At 40.2% G+C, this 25,993-nt stretch overlaps 1 protein-coding gene across 3 annotated transcripts in view; it reads right to left on the reverse strand.

Moving 5' to 3' along the window:
* RPAP2 (RNA polymerase II associated protein 2) overlaps positions 1-25,993 on the reverse strand; it is a 127,688-nt gene that overhangs the window by 7,931 nt on the left and 93,764 nt on the right. Inside the window, exon 13 of one of the 3 annotated variants that reach the window (XM_027536514.1) lies at positions 20,681-20,946. The exons of the other annotated variants lie outside the window; for them this stretch is intronic. The gene's annotated coding sequence lies outside the window, so the exon portion shown is untranslated. Of the gene's footprint in view, positions 1-20,680; positions 20,947-25,993 lie in introns of those variants that run through there. 3 annotated transcript variants of the gene reach the window in all.

A 25,993-nucleotide genomic window follows, 5' to 3' on the forward strand; every position in this document is an offset into this window, starting at 1 on the left:
CACATTGACCCCTGCAGTAGCCTTGCAACTGGTCTCCCTGCTTCGGACTTACCCCCATTCCAACTTGTTCTGTGCACTGTAGTCCAAATTAACGTTTTTCTGCATTAAAAAGTATATTTTTAAATTATAAAATTGATATGTACTTGTAACAAATAATATAGTAGAATATAAAGTAACAACTGAAAGACTTCCTCCGTATTTGCAGCCTCAATGTAGGTGAACAGTTTGGTGTATTTCCCATCACACTCTTTTCTGTGCTTTTCCAAAACATATATTAACTGGGCATCTGCTATATGCTACTTTATTGTCCAGGAATCCAGAACTGCCCATTTCTTTGCACAAGCCAAGTTCTAGGTCCCCTCCTTGATTTTGCTCATGTCTTTCCTTTGCTCTTTTCTCAGTGTCTTTCTTGCAGTGAATACCTACTCATCCTTGGAGAGTTACTGCATGTGTCATCTCCTCCTTAAATGCCCCCTGACTCTCTGGGTAGCTTCCCCTTTATCACTCTCACTGTATTATTGTGAGCTCTTTTCTGCTGCTTTCTCCCACTGGGGAAGAGATTCTTAAGGAGGAGATTGTGCATTATTCTTCATGGTATCCCCCACCCTTGGCATAAGATCTGGCATAATGCTTAATTCACATGATGGAGTGATTGTGGCTTTTATTGCTGCCTGAGTGCAAATGCCTTGGGTTGGGGAGGGAATTGTTCCCAGTGGACTGTGAACCTTTCTGATGGTCAGTTCACAGCAAGAATGGGAAACAAGATAGTGGCTAAAGAGTAAGAGAAAGGATCCAAGAGTGGGAAAAGGAGCTTGGTAGCATCAAAGGAAGGAAAGAATTGATATTTATGAAGGATCACATCTAGCACCTCTCATATGTTATTTAATCTTCTTAGCAATACTGTTCCCATTTTACAGATGAGAAAACTGAGGATCGGGGTAGAGTACTTTTCCCAAAGTTTTACAGTGAGTGAGGAGCATAGCTGGGTTTCAGACCCAGTTCTGTGTGACTTCAAAGTTGAAGCTTTTACAGACTGCATATTGGTGATCAAGTAAATACAGTATACTCAACATCTGCCACTACCCTATACCCTTCAGGAGTGCCTGGAAAAGTCTGTGTCTAGCAGCCTCTGAATAGAGACACAGAAAGGCCTTCAGCCTCTGGGGAGATATGAGTTACAGACCTAAAGTCCAGACTTTCAGACATGGTAAGCCTTTTCACTTGCATAGGCTTTGAAGTGAAAGTGCTCAGTTGTGTCCGACTCTTTGCGACCCCGTGGACTGTAGCCCACCAGGCTCTTCCATCCATGGGATTCTCCGGGCAAGAATACTAGACTGGGTTGCCATTTCCTTCTCCAGGGGATCTTTCCAACCCAAGTCTCCCACATTGCAGGCAGACGCTTTAACCTCTGAGCCACCAGGGAAGCCCTGCATAGGCTTTGAAAGGGGTGCTAAAGCTCTAGAGTTCCTGCTGCAGGGAGTTAATCTTCCAGAAAAGGCCAGCAAAGGCTCTGAGAAGCTTCACTCAGCCCAGCTTTCCTCAAATCTCCCTCAGGCAGCTGTGACTCCTTAGTTACCTCTTGGCTTCTCCCCAGTCCAGATTAGCCCTGGTTGTGTTGTCATTTCACTGTCAGTCTGAGCACATCTATGGGGCAGAGTCACCTCTGGAGGCTCAGGAGTCTGGGGCCCCAGCCCGTTGATAGCTGAGTTTTAGAAATACCTTGAGATTTGGAGGGCACCAGGGAACAGGGTCAAGGGTACTAAGGAGCTGCTGGAGTAAGGAGCTGTGTTCAGGGGCAAAGCTGATTCACAGGGAAAGCTAATCCTTCAGTCTACAGTGTTTACTGATCCTACTATTGTTTGGTCTTTGAGGGCAGGCATGCTAGGCCTGAGAGAGGCACTGATAGTAATAACAACAGCTACTTTTTATCCAGACCATCCATATGTCAGAGGCCATACATATACCCTGTCATTTAATCTTCCAGTAACTCTGTGAGAGAGCTAGTAATAGTTGCATTTTATGGATTAGATAGTTTAAAAAAAGGAAAAACACCCTGAAGCTCAGAGAAGTTGCCCATAACCATTGAGAGAGAATTGGGATTGAACCCATATCTGTGTATCTCAAGCCAGTGGTAAACTGCCTACAAATATAAATTTTGTCCTCATCAATACTTGGGCTACCTGATGTGAAGAGGCAACTCACTGGAAAAGACCCTGATGCTGGGAAAGATTGAAGGCAGGAAAAAGCAGTGGCAGAGGAAGAGATGGTTGGATAGCATCACTGACTCAATAGACATGAATTTGAGCAAATTACAGGAGATAGTGGAGGGCAGAGGAGCCTGGCATGCTGCAGTTCATGAGGTCACAAGGAATTGGACATGACTTAGCGACTGAAAAACAACACTCATCAAAAAGCTCACAGTCCTTGTCTGCTCTCTGCCCACGCCAGTTCAACATCATCTCTTGTCAATGCTCATCTCACTCTGTGCTCCAGACATACTGAAATACTAGCAGTTTCTGCATGCTTTATACATGCTGTTTGCTCTGCCTCAAATGCCTTCGACCCCTCCTTTCCGATGCTAACTCTTTTTCATTCTTTCAGTCTCAGCTTGTCTGTCACCTGGTTCTCCAAGGCTGGGGAGCTCACACTTCTGCTGGGTAGGGGGCTGTTTCCCCTCGTCTCTTACAGGATGTTCTTGGACTTCTTGTTTGGGAAATTCACTCCACCCCCCGCATAGTTAGTCTCCCAGTTAGTGTGACTGACACCCCTCCTCCTCCAGCTCCAGGCATGGGTTTGATTTGTTGTTCAGTCACTCATTTGTGTCCATCTCTTTGCAACCGCACGGACTGCAGCACATCAGGCTTCTGTGTCCTTCACTGTCTACTGGAGTTTGCTCAAACTCATGTCCATTGAGTCGATGATGCTATCCAACCATCTCATCCTCTGCCACCCCCTTCTCCTCCTGCCCTCAGTCTTTCCCAACATCAGGGTCTTTTCCAGTGAGTTGACTCTTCACATCAGGTGGCCAAAGTATTGAAACTTCAGCTTCAGCATCAGTCCTTGCAATGAATATTCAGGGTTGATTTCCTTTAGGATGGATTGGTTTGATCTCCGTGTAGTCCAGGGGACTCTTGAGTCTTATCCAGTAGCACAGTTTGAAAGCGTCAGTTCTTCTGCGATCAGCCTTCTTTATGGTCCAACTCTCACATCTGTACTTGACTACCAGAAAAACCATAGCTTTGACTAGATGGACCTTTGTTGGCAAAGTGATATCTCTGCTTTTTAATATGCTGTCTAGATTGGTCATAGCTTTTCTTCCAGGGAGCAAGCATCTTTTAATTTCATGGCTGTAATCACTGGCCACAATGATTGGGGAGCCCAAGGAAATAAAAGTCTGTCATTGTTTCCATTTTTCCCCCATATATTTGCCATGAAGTGATGGGACCAGATCCTATGATCTTCATTTTTTGAATGTTGAGTTTGAAGCTAGCTTTTTCACTCTACTCTTTTACCTTCATCAAGAGGCTCTTTAGTTCCTCTTTATTTTCTTCGATTAGGGTGGTGTCATCTGCCTATCTGAGGTTACTGATATTTCTCCCAGCTGTCTTGATTCCAGCTTGTGCTTCATCCAGCCTGGCATTTCACATGATGTACTTTGCATGGGTGACAGTATACAGCCTTGACTATTTAATTCAATCAGCAGATCTCATTCTGATACTGTGATCAACTCAGGAATGGGGGTACAGTGTACTCCGAAACAAAGAATCAGTGAGAAACTATAAATTTTGAGAGTTACCAGAAGAGTCACCTTTTCTAGGTAACTGAATGAAGAAAGATATAGGTATTCAGCCTGGCTATGAGCAACCTAGAGTTTAATAGTGAAGAGGCTTAAGGGTCTGGGTGGAATACAGTAAAGGGGACTCTACCTCTATCATTAAAAATAGGACATTTTGGCCCCCATATATACTGTTTGTTTACTTTCAACTTTTTCAGAGCCTTGAGCAAGAAAGAAGGGTGCTATTCATAGAGGACTTCTTGGAGCCCCAGTGTATTCTTTGCAGACATTCATACAAACACATATATACAAGTTATCTTGGAGTCATTTTAATGTATCATATTTTGCACCATATTTTCCTACTTAAAAAAGTCCAAATTAACTTTTAAATCTATCTTACAAATATTTTCCCAGATACCTTATTTCTCTGTGGCTTTTGTTTATGGCGTGAAAGTTGTAAACATTTATATAGTTAAAATGATCTATCTTTTTTAGTCTCCAGGTTTCCAGTCTTTGTTAGAAATGTCCCCCCATCTTCAGTTTTTAATGTAGTCTCCAAAGTTTTCTTGAAATATATTGTTTTCACTCTTTTACTGCTCTTTACTTCTGTATTTTTAAAATCTGTGTGGAATTTTTTCCTTTTTAATAATGTATAAGATTAGAGTCCCTTTGTACTTTCTCCCATATGGAAAACCAGTTGTACTAGCATCATTTATTAAATAGTCCATTCTCTTCCTACCAAACTGAATTTCCATATATATCATGTGTTAACTTTTTATTTTTTTGGTCTTGCCACATAGCTTGTGGGATCTTAGTTCCCTGACCAGGGATTGATTTGTGGCCCTCAGCAATGAAAGCACAGAGTCCTAACCACTGGAGTGCCAGGGAATTACAATGTTAACTTTTCATAAATATTGCTATTGATTGTGGATTTTCTTTTTCTTTTTAATTGAACTGTTTTTCTATTTCTGTTTGACTCTATAATATGTTCTGGTAAGGCAAGACTCTTTAACTGTTCTTCTTTTTTACAGTTTTCTTGGCTATTTTCAGTCATTCTTCACATAAATTTGAAGCTGATTTTATAAAATTCCATTGACTATGTTGTTTGTATTCTGATTGGAACTTTTGACATATATATTAATAATTTGAGGAAACTAGTAGGTCTATACAAGAATACAGTACAATTTTCCATTGTCTAGATCTTGTTTTGTATATTCAAATACATTACTTCATTTAAGTCCTGTATCTTTCTTATTATATAGATCTCTAAGTGTGTTATATGTGTATATGTATGTATATATATATATATTTTTTTTTTTTTTTGCAGACAACATGTACTATTTTATTGGGCCTCAAAAGCTTTTAATACAGAAATAGGGAGGGCTGGGCAAAGGGGCAGATGTGGACACACTGGCATTATTTTGATTGCTTAAATGTAATGCTTTCCTTATTTCCTTTTCTACTGTTTTCCAATATAATAAAATTATTTTATTATTAAAATTATTACATTAATAAAATTTAATGTTTATTTTATACCCAGCACCCTACCAAAGAAGGAGAAGGCAATGACACACCACTCCAGTACTCTTGCCTGGAAAATCCCATGGATGGAGGAGCCTGGTAGGCTGCAGTCCATGGGGTCGAGAAGAGTTGGACATGACTGCGTGACTTCACTTTCACTTTCATGCACTGGAGAAGGAAATGGCAACCCACTCCAGTGTTCTTGCCTGGAGAATCCCAGGAATGGGGGGTGGGGAGCCTGGTGGGCTGCCATCTATGGAGTCGCACAGAGTCGGACACGAGTCAAGAGACTTAGCAGCAGCAGCAGCTACCAAAGAATGTAAGATTACTTAGTGAAATTGGGGAAGATGTGGGAATTAAACATGTTGGGGGCTATGAAGCACAGGGCTAGCTTGGCTTGGAGCCTCAGGGTGTCAGGAGAGAAAGAAGACCAAGGACAAGAAGAAGAACTGATGGTGTGTTTAGGGCACTGGGTTATGTTTACTTCTACTGTGAGCAGTGCTGAGTAACAGAGACCTGAAAAACAGTGGGTTAAACAGAATAACATTTATTTCTGTCTTATATTAAAAAAAAGTCTATTGTAGGCAGTTCAGGCTCTATAGTACTCAGGAATCCAGACTGCTTCTAGCTTTACATTCTGCTGTCCTTCAGATGTGGCCCTCATCATTATGGTCTAAGATGAACTCCAGGCATCTCTAATCCATGTTCCAAGCAGGAGGATGAGGGATAGGGAGGAAGAGACAAAGGGCACATCTAGGGTGTATCTTAAAGAAATTTCCCAGAAGCTGCCAAACAACAATTCTGCTTATCCTGTTGGCTGGAACTAAGTTATATGTGGTCGTCTGCCTCCAAGAGATGTTGGGGAATATTTTTATTCAAGAGGAAAATTCTAAAGATTAAAAAGATTTATCCAAGTCAAGATTCTAAGGATTCCAGGATGAAGTCTGAGCTCAGAAACAGCTATCACTTACCCTGTCAGCTGCTGGAGACAGCCCTGGCTGCCCAGCAATACTGGGAATCCTGCTCGTCTAACATCCATTTTGATTTAAAATCTTTTGTGTTTGAGATAGATTTTTCTCTGTTGACAATGGGCTGGGTTTTGCCTGTTCATTAGGTGTGGAACTCCTGGCTTGTGGTAAATCCTGATTGGAAAACAATATAAACACGTTTCCTGGTAAATGTATAAATATATATAGATGTTGGTTGGTCCCCTCCCCTCCACCAACACACACCATGGAAGCAATTTGTAGCGATATAGACATGCTCAGCATCTGGCTCTCATAAAAGGTCTTGAGTGAGTCATGATTTTGTGCCAACAGAGGGGGTTTGTCTTGCTTGTGGAGAGAATTGTGTTTACCTCCTATTCGGCCCGTGAACCTCTCTATTGCTTTATGATGATCAGTCTGATTTGTGTGCAGAGAGACTAGTGAGATAAGAATTCGGGAAAGGAGAGCAAGAATAAGAGGAGGCTCCAGACAGCTATATACTCAAGGCAAAACTACAAGCTTTAGGGGGCTTGCTGTTTCTGCTTTTGAGGAACCAGCAAAAAAAAAAAAAAAAAAGCAGTGGAAAGAGCCTCATTTTGTGAGTTAGGAGATGACCTCTACTTCTAAGTAGGCTTCTCAATCTTTGGAGTCTCAGTTTGTTCATCGGACAAGTGGGACCAGTAATGGCTGCCCTGTCCAGTTGAGAGAGAGAGAGAAAAGGGCAGCTCTTGCTTGAGTTGTGGAGAAAGCATCTGAAATATGCCATCTCATTTAATGCCCAAGACAGTCCCATGAGGGAGGTGGCATTAAACCATTCTTCAGCTGAAGCAACTGAGACATGGAGAGGCTAAGTGGTTTGTCCAAGGTCACAGATGTGTTGTAACTCAAACCCACATCTGTCTGGCTCCAAATTCTGTGTTCTTTTTATTACTTAATGCTGACACTTAAGTCACAGGACACATCCCAGTCTCCCCCTGGGGAGGGGAAAAGCTCAAAGTTGCTTCCCTGCTCCGAGGCCCGAAGTATCCCTGTGTCTTGTCATTACAGAAGTTCCAGCCAAGCCAAGTTCTGTTTCCTCAGGACTCTGCTCTTTGCTGTGGGAGCAGGTGGGTTGTTAATCTGATAAACGGCTTCCTGCTAAGGTGGGAAGGCGAGCTAAAGAGCTGCTGAATTGCCCTCCAGAGTTGTAGGTTTGACACTCCAGTTGCTTTGGCCCATGAAATTGCTCTAGGACTGTGATATGAAAGGATGAGAGCTTTGGGATCAGTCAACTCTGGGTAGGAGTCCTGGCTCTGAGTCTTGCTAACAGTGTGACCTTAAGTTGTCTGCCCTTCAGTTTCCTCATCAGTAAAATACGGATATGAGCTCACTAAAGGGTGGACATTGTGCCTATTAAATGAGCTAATGTGGGAAATGTGCCTGGCACCTTGTGCTGTGCATTGTAAAAGGCAGCTGAGCAGACCTCCACGAGAGCTATTTAGGCACTGAGTTGTTTTTGGGTCCCCTCTAGCTTAGACTATATAGGATAACTTAGTTGTTATCTGAGGCATTTATAGAGTGTTAGGTGTGCCATACCTGCCAGGGACAGTAAATGTACCAGGGACCTGTTCCAGCTCCCAGCCTGCTGACTCACAGGTCACCCTGATGTCATCAGTGAGTACTCTGGGCCTTTCCTGGGAGGCAGTAAGAAGGGTGCCTGGGTCCAGGCATGGAACTTGACAAAGGGCTCATTGGCTGTTTGCTTGGTAGGAAGCCTAAGGTACAGCTGTCCTGGGGATTGTGTCAGGTGTAGGCATAGAGTTCGTCCTTCTGGGCTTTCCAAATACTCCATGATTCAACCCCTTCCCATCCCATTGTACACTTCTATCCTGCTTGTTCCTCGACAGTCAACACTTCCACGAAGCTGGCAACTCATGAGTCTCCAAATACACAGAAACTCAGTCCCACTTCATTGGTTTGTCTGCAGTTGGATCCCTATGTTTTTACTTCTTAGCCATAGCTAGATCATCTCTAAAGCCCAGCGCTCATCTGCCTCCTCCAGAAAGCTTTCCTTAACTTCTACAGTGCATGCTGACCTTTCTCCTTGTGGATCTATTTTAGTGACTATGCATTAATTATGTCATTCATTAATTCATTCAATGCATTGGCAAGTCTTACCCATTGTATACGAAAAATACTTCCTAAATTCATTTAGTTCTGTCCATCTCTACTGCTTCCACCCTAGTCATCTCTTGCTTGAATTATTAAATATCCTTGTAACTGGTCTCCTTGCTCTTGCTCTTTGTTGTTGTTCAGTCACTTAGTTGTGTCTGACTCCTTGCAATCCCATGGACCGCAGCATGCCAGGCTTCCCTGTTCTTTACTATCTCCTACAGTTTGCTCAAACTCGTGTTCATCAAATCGATGATGCCATCCAACCATCTCATCCTCTGTTGTCCCCTTCTCCTTCTGCCCTCAATTTTTTCCAGCATCAGGGTCTTTTCCAATGAGTCAGTCTTCGCATCAGGTGGACAAAATATTGGAGCTTCAGCTTCAGCATTGGTCCTTCCAATGAATACTCAGGGTTGATTTCCTTTGGGATTGACTGGTTTGATTTCCTTTCATTCCAAGGGACTCTCATCTCCTTTCATCTCCAAGGGACTTTTGCTCTGCTTCTCTCCAGCTTTTTCATACTCTGTGGAGCATCCAGCAAACTTTTGTATAGATATATTAGCCCCTGTCATTCTTTTGCTTGCAGTCTTCTAGTAGCTTCCCAAACTCACCACAGCCCAGAAGGCTCTGCTAATCTGGCATTTGCGTGTTTTCCCAGCCTCTTCTCATCCTCTCATTTCTCTTGCTCATTCTGCTTCAGGCCCCTCAACCTTCTCTCTGTTCCCCCCAAAAGGCCAAACCACTACCACTGCCTTGGGTCCTTTTCTCTTTCTGGGTCTTCTGCCTAGTATGTTTTCAGTTCCTCAATGCCTGCTTCCTTCTCATTTCAGCATTCTTTTCAGCTGTGGCCTTCTTAGTGAGATTTTCCCGGAACACTCTATCTAAATTAGTTCCTGCTCTCTTCAAGTCACACTTTATTTCATTACACTATTTATTTTATATCATTCACATTTTATGAACTTAACCTGTTTTCTTTATATTGTCTGCTTCTTTCCAGTAGAGAGAAAGACAATACCCCTCTTTTTCACCACTGTAACCTCAGAGTTTAGAATAGCTTAACATGTACAAAACTAAAATATAGTTTAAAAATTTATTATATGGGTATTAAATATCATCTTTGTGTGAAGCACTGATAATCAATAAGTACTTCCATTGATTAGAGATATGAATGCCTATTCTTAAAACAGAGTTTCTCAAAGGTAGTCCACAAACTCTGGTGATCTGTCAAGGAGTTTGCAATTGATTTGATGGTTTTAGAGGAAAAACTGATGGGGCAATTCTGTTCACATACACTTAACTAATTTAAAATGTAAGATCAGTTAAAATTTCCATAGAATTTTTATTTGTTGCTGTTGTTCAGTCACTAAGTCATGTCCAACCTTTTGTTACTCCATGGACTGCAGCATGCCAGGCTCCTCTGTCCTCCATTGTCTTCCTGAATTTGTTCAAATTCATGTCCATTGGGTCAGTGACACTATCTAACCATCTCATCCTCTGCCATCCACTTCTCCTGCCCTCAATCTTTCCCAGCTTCAGAGTTTTTTCCAATGAGTTGGCTGTTTGCCTCAGGTGGCCAAAGTATAGGAGCTTCAGCATCAGTCCTTCCAATGAATATTCAGAGTTGATTTCCTTTAGGATTGACTGGTTTGATCTCCCTGCTGTCGAAGGGACTCTCAAGTGTCTTCTCCATTATCACAATTCAAGAGCATCAATTCTTCAGTGCTCCACCTTGTTTTTGGTCCAGTTTTCACATGTGTACTTGACTACTGGAAAATCCACAGCTTTGACTATACAGACCTTTGTCAGCAAAGTGATGTCTCTGCTTTTAATATGCTGTCTAGGTTTGTCATAGCTTTCCTTCCAAGAAGCAAGCATCTTTTAATTCATGGCTGCAGTCACTGTCTGCAGTGATTGGGGAGCCCAAGAGAATAAAATCTATCATGGCTTCCACTTTTTCCCCTTCTATTTGCTGTGAAGTGATGGGAACAGATGCCATCATTTTAATGTATAGTTTTTTAATGTGTAGTCTTTTGAATGTTGACTTTAAACCAGCCTTTTCACTTTCCTCTTTCACTGTCATCAGGAGGCTCTTTAGTTCCTCTTTGCTTTCTGTCATTAGAGAGGTAATCTGCATATCTGAGGTTATTGATATTTTCCCAGAAATCTGGATTCCAGCTTGTGGTTCATCCAGACCGGCACCTGGCACTGCATAGAAGTTAAGCAGGGTGACAATATACAGCCTTGTTGTACTCCTTTCCAAATTTTGTACCACTCAGTTTTTCCATATCCAGTTCTAACTGTTGCTTCTTGACCCACATACAAGTTTCTCAGGAGACAGGTAAGGTGGTCTAGTATTCCCATCTCTTGAATTCTCCACAGGTTGTTGTGATCTACACAAGTCAAAGGCTTTAGCATAGTCAGTGAAGCAGAAGTAGATGTTTTTCTGGAACTCCCATGCTTTTTCCATGATCCAATAAATATTGGCAATTTGATCTGTGGTTCCTCTGCCTTTTCTAAACCCAGCTTGAACATCTGGAAGTTCTTGGTTCATGTACTGGTGTTGAAGCCTAGCTTGAAGGATTTTGAGCATAACCTTATTAGAATGTGAAGTGAGCAGGAAGTTCTGTTACCGTCTTTTTTTTTTTTTTTTTGCCAGTAAACAACTTAGTCTTTTATTTGCCCAAGGCCAGCTGTTGCAGGCACTGAGGCCCCAGGATTTCCAGAAGGGATGGAGGGGTGGGGGTGCACCATCCTGCCTCCCAGGTGCTGCCTGCCCCATCCTGCTTCCTGCAGGAGTGGGAGAGTAGATGAACTGCACACTTGTGTCATCAAGTATCTCCTCAATTTTATGTGTCGGTTGCTTGGTCGTGTTTGACTCTGTGACCCCATGGACTGTAGCCGGCAAGGTTCCTCTGTCCAAGGGATTCTCCAGGCAAGAGTACTAGAGTGGGCTGCCATGTTACCTTCTTAATAATTGTTTCTTTTTATTCACTGCAAGGACTGCATTGGTAGATAATTTCAGTTATCAACTATAGATTATTTGCGATAATGTGTTTCGTGTCAGGATAGTGTTAAAATTCTTAATTGTAAAAACCTGTATTTTTACTGTTACTATTGTGTTGCATTAAATTTGTCATGATACAAAAGTAGTTCATTGAACAGTAAAATTAATGATGAAATAGTGCAATACAAAATAACTCTGTAAGTGTAAATGTTGAATAGGGCTACAGTTTGAATATACACCATGAATCTTTATGAGCTAGGGGACAAAATAATTTATAGGACTGTTGACTTGGCATCATAGCTGAAAATGAGAAGTTCAAATAAGAAATATAGTGCTGACTGTTTGAAAAGTGGACTTTATTGGATTTTATTGTAATGATCCCTAAGGGTATTGTTTCTTGTGATATGCTGTCCTATGGTGGCACAAAGCCATAAAACTTTGACATCTTTTTCTTTTTTTTGGCAGTTCACTTGGCTTGTGGGACTCAGTTACCCACCCAGGGACTGATCCTGGGCAATGGCAGTGAAGGTCCAGAATCCTAACAACTAGGTACCAGGGAACGCCCCACAATTTTAAAACAAAGTATGGCTACCTCTCTGTTAAATCAAATGGTATTTTCCAGAGTAAGTGTAGGAAACTGATTAATTTTGCCAGTAAAGGTAGAGAGGAGACCAGAACTACAAAAATATTGTTCAAAATTGTACTTCTTAGAGCAAAATCATACAAGTTACATTGCCAAGACGACACTTGAATAACCAGCTTAAGCTTAGATAATGGCAAGTGTTGTGTTTGGAGAAAAAGCAGTATAAGCTTTGGGAACAGTTCTTTTTATCAGGAGATCCTTCTCAAAGTTAGTAAAGAAAATGACTATGACTCACACTTTGACTGTCCAGTGAAAAGCTGGAAACAGTTTTTATCCTTCTCACTGTTTTGGGATAATTAATTAAAAAACTATTATGTCTTGTTTATAATTTTAAAAATTAAAGTGAATTTCTAGCTAACTGTGGTAGATTTAACTCATGTTTACTTTCCACTACTTCCTCAAAATTGTTAGTAAATGGATTTTTAAAAAAGGATAAGTGTACTTCTGCTTTAATCTATCATGGAGTAACAGGGATCACATTTACCCTGCCACTGTAAACAACCAGAAACTGCACAAAATGTATGCAACACCTGTTTTCTGATGTTGGACTAGAAGTAGTACAGGATTGTGATTCCTGAGGGAAGAGAGACAAATGAAGTGAGCTCTGTCGTCACCTAGGCTTTTACCTAGAGGTACATTCTGGATCATGAAGCAGGGTCTGGTGGGGGTCGCAAGTGTAGCACAGTGGTCTCACTGACTGGTGGGGACAGAGATTGGAGGTCAGGGAGGTTGACGTAGCTAAAAATTGTGAGGAAGAATTCCATGCAAGAGACAGTTATGCAGAAAAAGAGCTCCAGAAATGTTAAATCTTTTCTGAATACCAAGAAATAATACTAAGAAACAATGGTGAAAACCTTTCTAAATTTGATAAATATGCTAAGACAGTGATCTAAGAAGCTTGGTGAACCCCAAGCAGGATAAAACTGCAAACCCTGAAACTCACACTGAACCCCATCATAATCAAGTTGCTGAAAACCAATGATAGAGAAATCTTAAAAGCAGTTAGAGGGAAGAAAGACAGTATGCACAGAAAACCAAAGGTAAGATCACTGTAGACTAAAGCTATGCAAGCCAGAGACAACAGAATGGCATCTTTAAGGTGCTAAAGAAAATGATAGCTTGGAAATATGTGAAAGCATTCTTCAAAAGTGAAGGCAAGGGAATTCCCTGGTGGCCCAGCAGTTATGACTCAGTGCTTTTGCTGCCGGGGCCCAAGTTCAATCCTTGCTTGGGCAACTAACATCCTACAGACCACATGGTCTGGCCAATAAAAACCCCAAACAAACAACAATAAAAACAAAACTGAAGGCAAAACAATAGTTTTTTTTCTAACAAATAAAGTTGAAATAATTTATGTTATTCAGGCAGAAGGAAAAAATCAGGTGGAAATGTGGATCTACACAAAGGAATGAAGAGTACTTGAAATGGCATAAATGTGAGTAAATATAAAAGACTATCTTCCTTCTCATTAAAATTTTTATTTAAAATACAATTGACTATTTAAAGCAAAAATTATATGCATGCCAGGGTTTAGATGATATATAGAAGTGAAATGTATGACAATAGTAGCACAGATGGAAGGGATGAGATGATAGTTATCAAGTTTATTATTAGGTTTTTACGTTATATTTCAAGTGATATTATTTGAAGGTGCAATGTGATAGATAAAATATGCATATTTTAAACCCTAGAGCACTCACTTAAAAAAAAAAAAAGCAAAAACAAAACCCCAAACCAAAAAGGAAAAGCAGAGAACTATAGCTGATAAGGGAGAGGGCAATGGCACTCCACTCCAGTACTGTTGCCCGGAAAATCCCATGGATGGAGGAGCCTGGTAGGCTGCGGTCCATGGGGTCGCTAAGAGTCAGACACGACTGAGCGACTTCCCTTTCACTTTTCACTTTCATGCATTGGAGAAGGAAATGTCAACCCACTCCAGTGTTCTTGCCTGGAGAATCCCATGGGCAGAGAAGCCTGGTAGGCTGCAGTCCATGGGGTCACACAGAGTCGGACACGACTGAAGCAACTTAGCAGCAGCATAGCTGATAAATCAGTATTGGAGATAAATTGGAGTGCTAAAAATACTTAATATAAAATCAGGCAGGCAAAAAGGGAAAACAAAAAATAAAAAACAAATATGAAGATGATATACTTAAACCCAACCATATTAATTATTATCAAATATAAAGGTCTAAATACCCCAATTATAAGGCAGAGATAGACTTTTATCCAGTTAGGATAAAAAAACAAAACCCGACTGTGCTCTGTCTAGAGGGAATCTATCTTAAATATAAATACACAGGTAGATTAAAAGTAAAAGGATGGAAGTTATACCATGCAAACACCAATCAGAAAAAAGCTAGCATGACTATATTAATAGCAAAGGATATCTTAGAACAAGAAATTTCATATGGAATAAAGAAGGTCATCTCATAGTAGTTGAGAGTACAGTTCATCAGGAGGACATAACAGTTCTAAATGTGTGTACATCCAATAACAAAGCTTCAAAATACATGCAACAAAAACTGATAAAGAAATTAACAAACCGACTGTTATTGTTAGAGGTTTCAACATTCCTCCTTTAGTAAATAATAGGATAAACTGGCAATATCAGTAGGGATTTGGATGATGATGATAATACTATCAACCAACATGACCCAACTGACATTTACAGAACACTCTACTCAACAACAGCATTAGGCATGTTATGAATTAGAAAACAAGTCTCAATAAACGTAAAACATTACAATCATACAGAGTATGTTTTCTAATAAGAATGGAATTTAAAAGTATTAACAAAGAAATTTGGTACAAAAAAAAAAGCATATCTTTAAATAATGTAAGGATCAAATTAGAAATCACAAAAGAAATTTTAAAATACTTTGAATAAAGATGAAGAAACTTTTCAGAATTCATGGGATACAGCTTAGTAGATATGTATAGCTTAGAAAAGAAGAAAGTTCTCCAATCAGTGATTGAGGCTTTCACCTTAAGAAATTAGGAGAAAAGAAGCAATCTGAGTCCAAAGGAAGTGGAAGGAAGGAAATAATAAAAGTCAGAAAACAGAAAAAGGAAGGAAATTAATGAAATAAAAAATTTAGGTTTTTTTAAATCAATAAAGTTGCAACATTACATAGAATGATCAAGAAAAAAGACAAATTTCCAGTATCTATAAGAAAAAGAGAAAACACTACTAAAACCCTGTTAATTAAGGAGATAATAAAAAGATATTATGAATAACTGTGCAAATATGTTTGACAGCTTAGATGAAATGGAAAAATTCCTTGGAAGACAGTTTTCCAATACTGACTCAAGAAGAAACATTTCCGAATATCCATGTATCAATGAAAGTGATTAAATTCATATTAAGAAATGTTTTCACAAAGAAAACTCCTAGGCCCAGATGGTATTATTGGTGAATTCTGCCAAAAATTTAAGAGCTAATACCAATCCTTTAGCCCTGAAGAACTTTCAGAAAACAGAATTGGATAGTATACTTTCCAGTTCATTTTATGAGACTGATATTAAACCAGACAAAGAAAAAAATTATAAAGCAATGTCCCTTAGGAACAGGCAAAAATCTTTAACAAACTATTAAACAGCAATATATTATTAATAAAAGGTAAATATGTCATGATTCAGTAGGACTTATCCCAGGGATGCAAGGTTTTTAAGTATCAATAAGTATAATTTACATTAGCAGAAATAAAGAAAAAATATCTTTTAGATATGCATGAAAGCCTTTTGGCAAAACTCAACATCCATTATGAAAATCTTACAGTAAAATGAATACCATGGAACTTCTTCAACTTGATAAAGGTTTTCCATGAAAACCTACATTTTATTCTTAATAGTGAAAGACTATTTTCCCTCTAAGATCTAAGGATGAATGCTCTCACCACTGTCATTCCTTTTTTTTTTAATAGTCTATTTGTTTTTGGTTGAGCTGGGTCTTCATTGCTGCACGTGGCGCTTCCGCTAGCTGTGGAGCAAGGGCCGCTCTTTATTGTGGTGTACGGTTCTCACTGTGGTGGCTTCTCTTGTGAAGCACAGGCCCTAGGACACTGGCTGCAGTGGTTGCAGCCTGCAGCTTCAGCAGTTGTGGTTCTCTGGCTTAGCTGCTCCATGGCATATGAAATCTTCCCAGACCAGGGATTGAACCGGTGTCCCCTGCACTGGCGGGCAAATTCTTATCTACTGTACTGCCTGGCAAGTCCACCACTGCTCTTTTTTTTCACCACTTACTTTTTAATATTGTTGTGAAGATCCTATCCAGGGTGATAAGGCAAGACATAGAGATTGGCAAAGAAGAAATACTATTATTTACAGATGACATGGTTAACTCTGTAGAAAATTCTGATTCTATAGAAAAGCTGCTAGAACTAATGTAAAATTCACAAGATACAAGGTCAATATATAAAAATTATTTTTCTTTATACCAGCAATGAATAATTGGAGACGAAAACTTTAAAATACCACTTATCATAACATAAGGCTTCCCTGGTGGCTCAGGTGGAAAAGAATCCACTTGTGAGAGACATGGGTTGGGAAGATGTCCTGGAGAAGGGAATGGCAACCCACTCCTGGATTCCTGCATGGGAAATCGCATGTACAGAGCAGCCTGCCAGGCTACAGTCTGTGGGGTCACAAAGAGTCGGACAGGAGTGAGCGACTAACACTACAGTAACATAAAAAATACTTGGGTAGGGGTGAATACTCAGGTGGGGTGGTTGTGTGCATGTGGGGGTGGGGTATATGGGAACTCACTGTGCTTGGATTTTGCCATGAATCTAAAACTGCTCTAAAAACTAAAGTTTATTATTTCAAAAAAACACATGAAATATTCAGGGACACATTTTCCAAGATTTATGTGAGACTTGTATACTAAAAATTACAAAACACTGCTAAGATAAAGTAAAGGAGACCTAAATAAATGGAGAGGTATGACATGTTCATGAATCTGAAGACTTAATATTTCTGAGACATCCATTTCTCCAAACTGACCTGTAAATTCAATGCAATCATAATCAAGCTGATTCTAAAATTTCTAGTGTAATGCAAAAGTGCTAAAATGGCCAAAACAATTTTGAAAAGAACAGAGAAGGAAGTCTTACACTACTTAATTTGAAGACATAATATAAAGTTACAGTTATCAAGACATTCTTGGTACTGGCATAAAGATAGATTATATGGGTCAATAGAAGATAATGAGAGTTGTTAACAGACCCAAACATGTATAGTAAATTGACTTTTTTTTAAAAGATGGCTCTTTTTTCTTTCTTTTTTTAAAAAGATTATTTATTTATTTATGGCTGCGCTAGGACTTCGTTGCTGCACATGGGCTTTCTTCAGTTGCTGTGAGCAGGGGCTACTCTTTGTGGTGTGCGGGCTTCTTGTGTGGTGTAGCAACTAGTTGCGGAGTACTGGTTCTAGGTACGTGGGCTAGTTGTTGTGGAGTACAGGCTCTAGGTGTGCGGGCTTGAGTTGTTGCAGCACTCGGGCTCAGCAGTTGTGCTGCATGGGTTAGTTGCTTTGTGGCATGTGGAATCTTCCCGGACCAGGGATTGAACCTGTGTCCTCTGCATTGGCACCAGTGGTCCACTGGACCACCAGGAAGTTCTGTAGTCAGTGATTTTTGACAAAGTGTCTGAGGTATTTCAGTGGGGAAAAGGAAAATCTTTTCAAGAAATGACGCTGTATCAACTGGATAGCTATATGGAAACAACCTTATCCCTAACCTTCCACCATGCACAAAAAGTAACAGAAATGTAAAGAAAGTAAAGCTTAAATTATAAAGCTTTTATATAGAAGAAAACTTAAGAGAAAAAATTTCACAACTCTGGAGTAGGCAAATATTTCTTCAGTAGGATACAAAAACCACAAATGAAAATTTAAAGAATTTACCAAAATTTAAAGAACCTAGGTGAACTAGCCCAAGTAAGAAGCAAATGTACTTACAGAGGTGATGAAAGGAATGCCTCAGATAACTGTGCAGCAGAACTAGAGGCATCCTGTGCAGATTGGAACAGAAAGGCTCTGGGAAAGCTGAGTTCAAGGGATGGATAGACTTCTGATGTGTTTAAATAGGAGTGGAGATGAACAGGGTGGAGAGTTTGGTAATGGATTAGTGAAAGATGCATAAAAACTAAGAAAACTAAGACAAGTATTAATTCTAGTTACTAGTTGTAAAAGGAGGAATGAGAAACCATAGTGCATGGCCTGCCTGTAATAGCATTATAGGTGATAAAAATGTAAACACTGAATATTACTCTAATTAGAAATGATATTGAAAGGATGGAAGAGGGAAAATGTGGAGTGTCAGGTATGTGGTGGTTTCTAGTAGTGGTACAAGACTTACATCCTCATCTTCTATAAGCATGTTAGTTATCCAGAGTGGGAAGGCAGGGAAGGGAATGCAGAAGGTGGCTGTTTTTCATAATGTCTTGTAGAATATTTTGAGTTTCTTGAACTATGCATATGAACATGATTTGAAGCCTCATACTGCCACTTACTAATTGTGTGACTTTGATCGCTTAACCTCTCTGTGCCTCAGTTACATCTTTTGTTGAAAATTAGTGTAATACTTGTGCTTTCCTCAGAAAGTTGTTTTAGAGTGAACTAATTTAATCTATGCAAAATACTTGGGATAGTGTTTGGTACAAAGTAAGTGCTGTGAATTTTGTACAGCCTTTACTTTGAAAAGTATTACAATAAAAACAAAAATTGTGCTGAATCTTAAAAGCTTTTACCTGATGTTGTGGCCTCTGTGTATTTACCTAATATTGCTGATCTCTGTATCTTTAAGTCCTGTTAAATAAATAACCCTGTGAGGAATGTATTTTTATTATTTTCCATTTTCAAATAAGCTGAGGCTCAGAGAAGTTAACCACCTACCCATGATCAACAAGCTAGTTATTACCAATAGCCCCAGTGTTAGGATTTCAACTGGGCCAACCTGGCCACAAATCCCAGCCTTTTCCCATTTGCCTTCCAGGCTCACAGTTTACGGAATGTTTCACAACCCAAGGTAGGCCACAAGTTTCTGTGGGGGAGTGAGGGAGTGAACAGAGTACAGTCCTACATACCTCACAGAGAAACTGCACAGGGCATCATGGAACACACTCAGTGAGTAATCACAGATGGGGAGGCCTGGTCCATGGTGAGTGCTCAATAATATATGTTAAATGAATGCATGAGTGTGTAGGATTCTGAAGCCCTGGGTAGATTTCTTTTTTCTTAATATATATATTTCATTGAAGTATAGTTGACTTACAGTGTTTCAGGTACACAGCAAGGTGATTCAGGTATACATATACACATATATTATTTTTGAAATTATTTTCCACTATAGGCTATTACAAGATACTGACTATAGTTCCCAATGCTATACACAGCATATGTTGCATATCTATTTTTTAATTATAAATCTAGCATTCTATTCATATTAAGTCAAACAAATGAAATAAAAATGTCATAAAGTTTTTAGTTAGGCAAAAATGCATATATTTTCTAAAATATATATATTATACATATTACATATATATATATAAGCTTTTCTACTATGTTTGATAAGGAACAAGAAGAAAAAAAAAGATGGAGAAATTGGAAAACATAAACTAAATGAATTGGGAGCACTGAATATGAAATAGAAAAAGTGAAACAAACTAGATAAAAGATAATCGTATAGTCCAGTTGTTTTTGAACATGAATACTCATCAGAAACATAGCTGGTGCTCTGGAGAAAAAAAAAATGCCAATACCTGGGCATTTGCATTTTTCAGAAAATTTCAAGATAATTCTGATATGCATCCGGGTCTTAAAAAGTGATTACAGGTTTTTCTGTTAAATCCTAGTTTTGGTGATACAGAATTCTATTACTTTTCTTTTGACCAGTGGTATTGAGTAATAGTTACATAATCACAATAGTAAAAGATGTTTATCAGTTTTTACAATGAATAGTGAAGTCGCTCAGTCGTGTCCGACTCTTTGCGACCCCGAGGACCGTAGCCTACCAGGCTTCTCCGTCCATGGGATTCTCCAGGCAAGAATACTGGAGTGGGTTACCATTTCCTTCTCCAGGATGTTCCTGACCCAGGGATCAAACCCGGGTATCCCACGTTGGAGGCAGACGCTTTAACCTCTGAGCCACCAGGGAAGCCCCACAATCAATAGCCAGACAGAAAATAAAAGATAATTCCAATTGCAAGCCATAATGGGAACATGATTAACTTAACAATATAAAATAATTACATAGAATTTGGGGGGTGTCAAACAGAGTGATGTGGTAAGTGGAAGTGCTTACATGCACAGGTTTTCATCTGCTGGGCAGATTTTAAAGTGCTCCTCAGATGACCCTATATGCGAGACAGCAAAAGAGACAAAGATGTAAAGAACAGACTTTTGGACTCTGGGAGAAGGCAAGAGTGGGATGATTTGAGAGAACAGCATTGAAACATGTATATTACCACATGTGAAATAGATCGCCAGTCCAGGTCCGATGCATGAGACAGGGCACTCAGGGCTGGTGCACTGGGATGACCCTGAGTGATAGGATGGGGAGGAAGGTTCAGGATGGGGGACACATGTACATCCATGGCTGATTCATGTCAATGTATGGCAAAAACCACAATAATATTGTAAAGTAATTAGCTTCCAGTTAAAATTAATTAAAACAAAGTGCTCCTCAGGAATGCAGGCTGTGGCGGGGGGTGGGGTGGTGGTGGTGGTGGTGAGGAAACAGTTTCAGGGGAGACTCTAAAGCTCCACGCTGCTCTGTCAGGCCTGCCCACCCCCATCCCAGGGCATGAAGCTGAACAAGCTGAAGACTGAGTGTGACATTTATCCAGGCAGATAATTCCATATACTCCTAAAAAATAAATTAACCCAGAATTTTAATTTGGGGTCCTCATAGTAATGCTAACTTATTTCTCCCACTCCTCCCACCCAGATGTCCCAGAACCTTACTTCTCTCACCAACATGAGCGAGCTCACTTTCTTGGCATTTCACTTTTCACAAAAAAACTCAAGGCTTTAATCACAGAAAGAACAAAGTTGTGACATGTGTGTTTGCTGGTTTGTTGAGTTGAAACTCTCAGAAATGGGTTAGAAAGATCTTCAGCAAATGCTTCTTCCACTTAGTAAATATTCCTTCTCTGTCCTAGAGGTCTTCCCTGAGAAATTTCTAATGCAACTGAGCTGTTTTCCCAAACTCTAGAAAACCAAGGACTGCTGGGTGGCCCTATGATCTTTTAACCTCTAACCAAGCCTGGATGCTTCAAACAAAAATTTCTGAGCCTTAAAACCAAATTGTTCTGACTCAAATCCAAACCCTGTCTACAAGTTCAGCTCTCTTTGTGGCAGTGACCCTTGTTCTAAAACGGAAGTGGGGGTGGAGGTGGAGGAATCTCAGTTTAGCTCACCCAGACAGGGCGGCTGCCCTGATCCCAGGTGGGTTTTGATTAAGAGAGTCCTGTTTTGTGCTCCTCTCTCTCTCTTCAAAGCTCATTGAACTTTTTTGTTGCCATAGACTATGAGTTTGAAACCTGGTTTCTAGCAATCTCTCTGCTAAAAGTGGCTTGAACTTGTGTCAACTCTGGGTCTTAGTCTGTGCTTTCTTATAGTCAGGGATTTAGACCAGCCCAGTGCTTATCAACCCACTCCAGTATTCTTGCCTGGAGAATCCGGGGACAAAGGAGCCTGGTGGGCTGGGGTCTATGGGGTCGCACAGAGTCAGACATGACTGAAGGTGACTTAGCAGCAGCAGCAGCGCTTTTCATATCCTTTCCCAGAGTTTCAAGACTCTTGCAAAGGAAATCTATCTGGATGCCGATACAGAAAGGAGGTAGAGTTGCTTGACTTCTGAAGGTGGACTCTCTCCCCTACCATGTGGCCATATTGAATACAGTTTTAAAATTCAGTTTTAATTTTTCCCCCGAAAGATGGATAATATGTTAATAGGATAATGGGAGAAAGAAAATAAAGAGGTAAGAATGTGGGAGGGAGGGAGTTAACAAATCACTGGCTATGCTTTCCATATAAAAAAATGGAGATAGGTAGTATAATAGAAGATATTAGTATACTGTTTCTCTGAAATGTCTTACAAATTATGATATGAAATTTTATTGTTGTTTGTATGCCAACTCGAATAACATTATAGTTAAGTGAACACTGTCTTGGCTGTATGACTCTAGCAGGTCAGGGCTCGGATGGGTATCCATCCAGGGACCTGGCTTTTCCTGCCCATCTAAATAATAAAAGTTTTCACTGCTACAGCACTTCAATTTATGCTGTCTTACTTTTGTGATAGGCTCTGTGAGCTTGGTTGAGTCAAGGGTCACCCAGAAAATAACCAGCTTCCACTTTCTTTAATTATGCAAACTAGAGCTAGGCGACTGAGATCTTGCCTTTGGTCTGCAAGACACAGGGAGTTTTGCAAGCCCTAGGGGAGTGCAGAATTTCCTGAAGATGTTGCAAGGTGGCTGACTTTCTTCTGAAGTCATGCAATATTCTCCTTTGCTTTAGTTATGAGTGCAGAGGTGCTGGGAAGCAAACTGAAAACTAGCACCTTGACCAGGCTTTTCTCCATAGGTCCACCAGAGGCGAGGCAGGCTCATTGAGAGCGAAGAGCTTGGTGCCACTGCTTTCAGCTAAGGTACTGTGACCCAGTTCCACCTCAGAGGCCCCCAGGAGCCTGTTTAAACCTCATTCAGCCCTTTCTAGGCACATTTCAGATGAAAGTCACCCCTGCTCCTCACTCCACCTTCAGCCCAACAGAGGTGGCCTTCTAGACATCCTTCCTCCTTTTTTTCTGCCAGGCTTATAATGTGAAACTCTTGAAGATTTTCAAACTTCTAAGTGGTATCACTTTCCTTGAGTTTAGGTAAATCTTTATAGAGAATGGATCCTGTTCCCTAATGAGTAGGAAGATTACCTAGTATTTGGACATGACCATAAGCAGAAGATGCTAAATAATACCTTATAGAGATTCCACTAAAATATTAAGCCTAGTGAGGATTTTAAGTGTTTGAGTATACGAAGGGAAGGGAATTATTCAAATGGAAAGATTTTTTTTTTAAAGTCACCATTGCCTGAATATAACAGCATATGGGCTAGTTGCTGAAGTACTTAAATAGAAAGTGAAACTGAATCATACTGTTTACTTTTCAGAGTAAAAGCTATTGAGAATAAAAATTTTCCCTGAAAGAGCAACAGGGATTTTGTAAAATATTCCTTTCTGTTCTTTGAAATTCAGAGTTCATATGAAAACCTGGGGGTTATGCCTTATTGAAGTAACACTTCAATAATGAAGAATGCCACATGGGGTGAAGGAGTAGTGTTCTGGAGAGAAGACCAGTGTGTGCTCTGAGTCAGCAGAGCACATGACTGAACTACAGATGGGGTCAGACACCCAAGGCCTAGGGAAGCAGCTGCTAAATCTTGTATCAGTTGAGAGCTTAGTAAATGGCAATACCAGTGTTTAGAGAGGTCTCACAATGCATTTTAGAGTTAGCTTAGGTGAGCTGGAACTCAGTGTGTATCGAAGGGCCTAGAGAGAGTACAGGAAAAGTTAGGCAAAGAATAGATATATAAGGGCAAAAAAAGGATCTTTATTAAGAAAATTCATTTTTAAGTTTTTCATTTTAGGGTGGTTTGCTCACTTTCCCTCCTGTGTGCTTGAAAATAAATTACTGCCCCAATAAAGTTCTAATTCATTTAGCCTGGATGGGTCATGGTGGAGAGTTCTGACAAAACATGGTCCACTGGAGAGTGAATGGCAAACCACTTTAGTATTCTTGCCTAGAGAACCCCATGAACAGTATGAAAAAGCAAAAAGCTATGACACTGAAAAATGAACTCCCCAGGCTGGTAGATGTCCAATATGCTACTGGAGAAGAGTAGAGAAATAACTCCAGAAAGAATGAAGACACGGAGCAAAAGCAAAAACACCACCCAGCTGTGGATGTGATGGGTGATGGAAACAAGGTCCGATGCTGTAAAGAGCAATACTGCATAGGAACCTGGAATGTTAGTTCCATGAATCAAGGCAAATCAGAAGTTGTCAAACAAGATGGCAAGACTGAACATCAACATTTTAGGAATCAGTGAACTAAAATGGTCTGGAATGGGTGAATTTAACTCAGATGACCATTATATATTTACTACTGTGGGCAAGAATCCCTCAGAAGAAATGGAGTAGCCATCATACTCAACAAAAGAGTCTGAAATGCAGTAGTCAGATGCAATCTCAAAAATGACAGAATGATCTCTGTTTCCAAGGCAAATCATTCAATATCACAGCAATCCAAGTCTATGGCTGGACCAGTAATGCTGAAGAAGTTAAGTTGAATGGTTCTATGAAGACCTACAAGACCTTCTAGACTAACACCCAAAAATTTGTCCTCTTAATTATAGGGAACTGGAATGCAAAAGTAGGAAGTCAAGTTACCTGGACTAACAGGCAAATTTGGCCTTGGAGTACAAAAAGAAGCAGGTCAAAGGCTGATAGAGTTTTGCCAAGAGAACGCACTGGTCATAGCACACACCCTCTTCCAACAACACAAGAGAAGACTCTACACATGGACATCACCAGATGGTCAATACCAAAATCAGATTGATTATATTCTCTGCAGCCAAAGATGGAGAAGCTCTATACAGTCAGCAAAAACAAGACCAGGAGCTGACTGTGGCTTAGATCATGAACTGCTTATTGCCAAATTCAGACTTAAATTGAAGAAAGTAGGACAATCACTAGGCCATTCAGGTATGACCTAAATTAAATCCCTTATGATTATACAGTGGAAATGACAAATAGATTCAAGGGATTAGATCTGACAAGAGTGCCTGAAGAACTATAAATAGAGGTTCGTGACATTGTACAGGAGGCAGTGATCAAGACCATCCCCAAGAAAAAGAAACACAAATGAAAAAGGGAAAATGGTTGTCTGATGAGGCCTTAACAAATAACTAAGAGAAGAAGAGAAGCGAAAGGCAAAGGAGAAAAGAAAGATATACCCATTTGAATGCAGAGTTCAAAGAATAGCAAGGAGAGATAAGAAAGCCTTTCTCAGTGATCAATGCAAAGATATAGAGGAAAACAATAGAATGGGAAAGACTAGAGATGTCTTCAAGAAAATTAGAGATACCAGGGGAACATTTCATGCAAAGATGAGCACAATAAAGGACAGAAATGGTATGGACCTAACAGAAGCAGAAGTTATTAAGGAGATGTAGCAAGAATACACAGAACTATACTAAAAGACTCTGATGCTGGGAGGGGTTGGGGGCAAGAGAAGAAGGGGACAACAGAGGATGAGATGGCTGGATGGCATCACTGACTCGATGGACATGAGTCTGAGTGAACTCCGGGAGTTGGTGATGGACAGGGTGGCCTGGAGTGCTGCGATTCATGGGGTCACAAAGAGTTGGACACAACTGAGCGACCTGATCTGATCTGATCTGATCCAAAAAAGATCTTCATGACGCAGATAACTATGATAGTATGATTACTCACCTAGAGCCAGACATCCTGGAATGCGAAGTCAAGTGGGCCTTAGGAAGCATCACTACAAACAAAGCTAGTGGAGGTCATGGAATTCCAGTTGAGCTATTCCAAATCCTAAAAGATGATGCTGTGAAAGTGCTGCACTCAATATGCCAGCAAATCTGGAAAACTCAGCAGTGGCCACGGGACTGGAAAAGGTCAGTTTTCATTCTAATCCTAAAGAAAGGCAATGCCAAAGAATGTTCAAACTAGCGCACAACTGCACTCACCTCACACGCTAAACAAAGTAATGCTCAAAATTCTCCAAGCCAGGCTTCAACAGTAGGTGAACCGTGAACTTCCAGATGTTCAAGCTGGATTTAGAAAAGGCTGAGGAACCAGAGATCAAATTGCCAACATCCGCTGGATCATC

Source organism: Bos indicus x Bos taurus, chromosome 3 (genome assembly GCF_003369695.1).
Source record: "Bos indicus x Bos taurus breed Angus x Brahman F1 hybrid chromosome 3, Bos_hybrid_MaternalHap_v2.0, whole genome shotgun sequence".
NCBI lineage: Eukaryota > Metazoa > Chordata > Mammalia > Artiodactyla > Bovidae > Bos > Bos indicus x Bos taurus.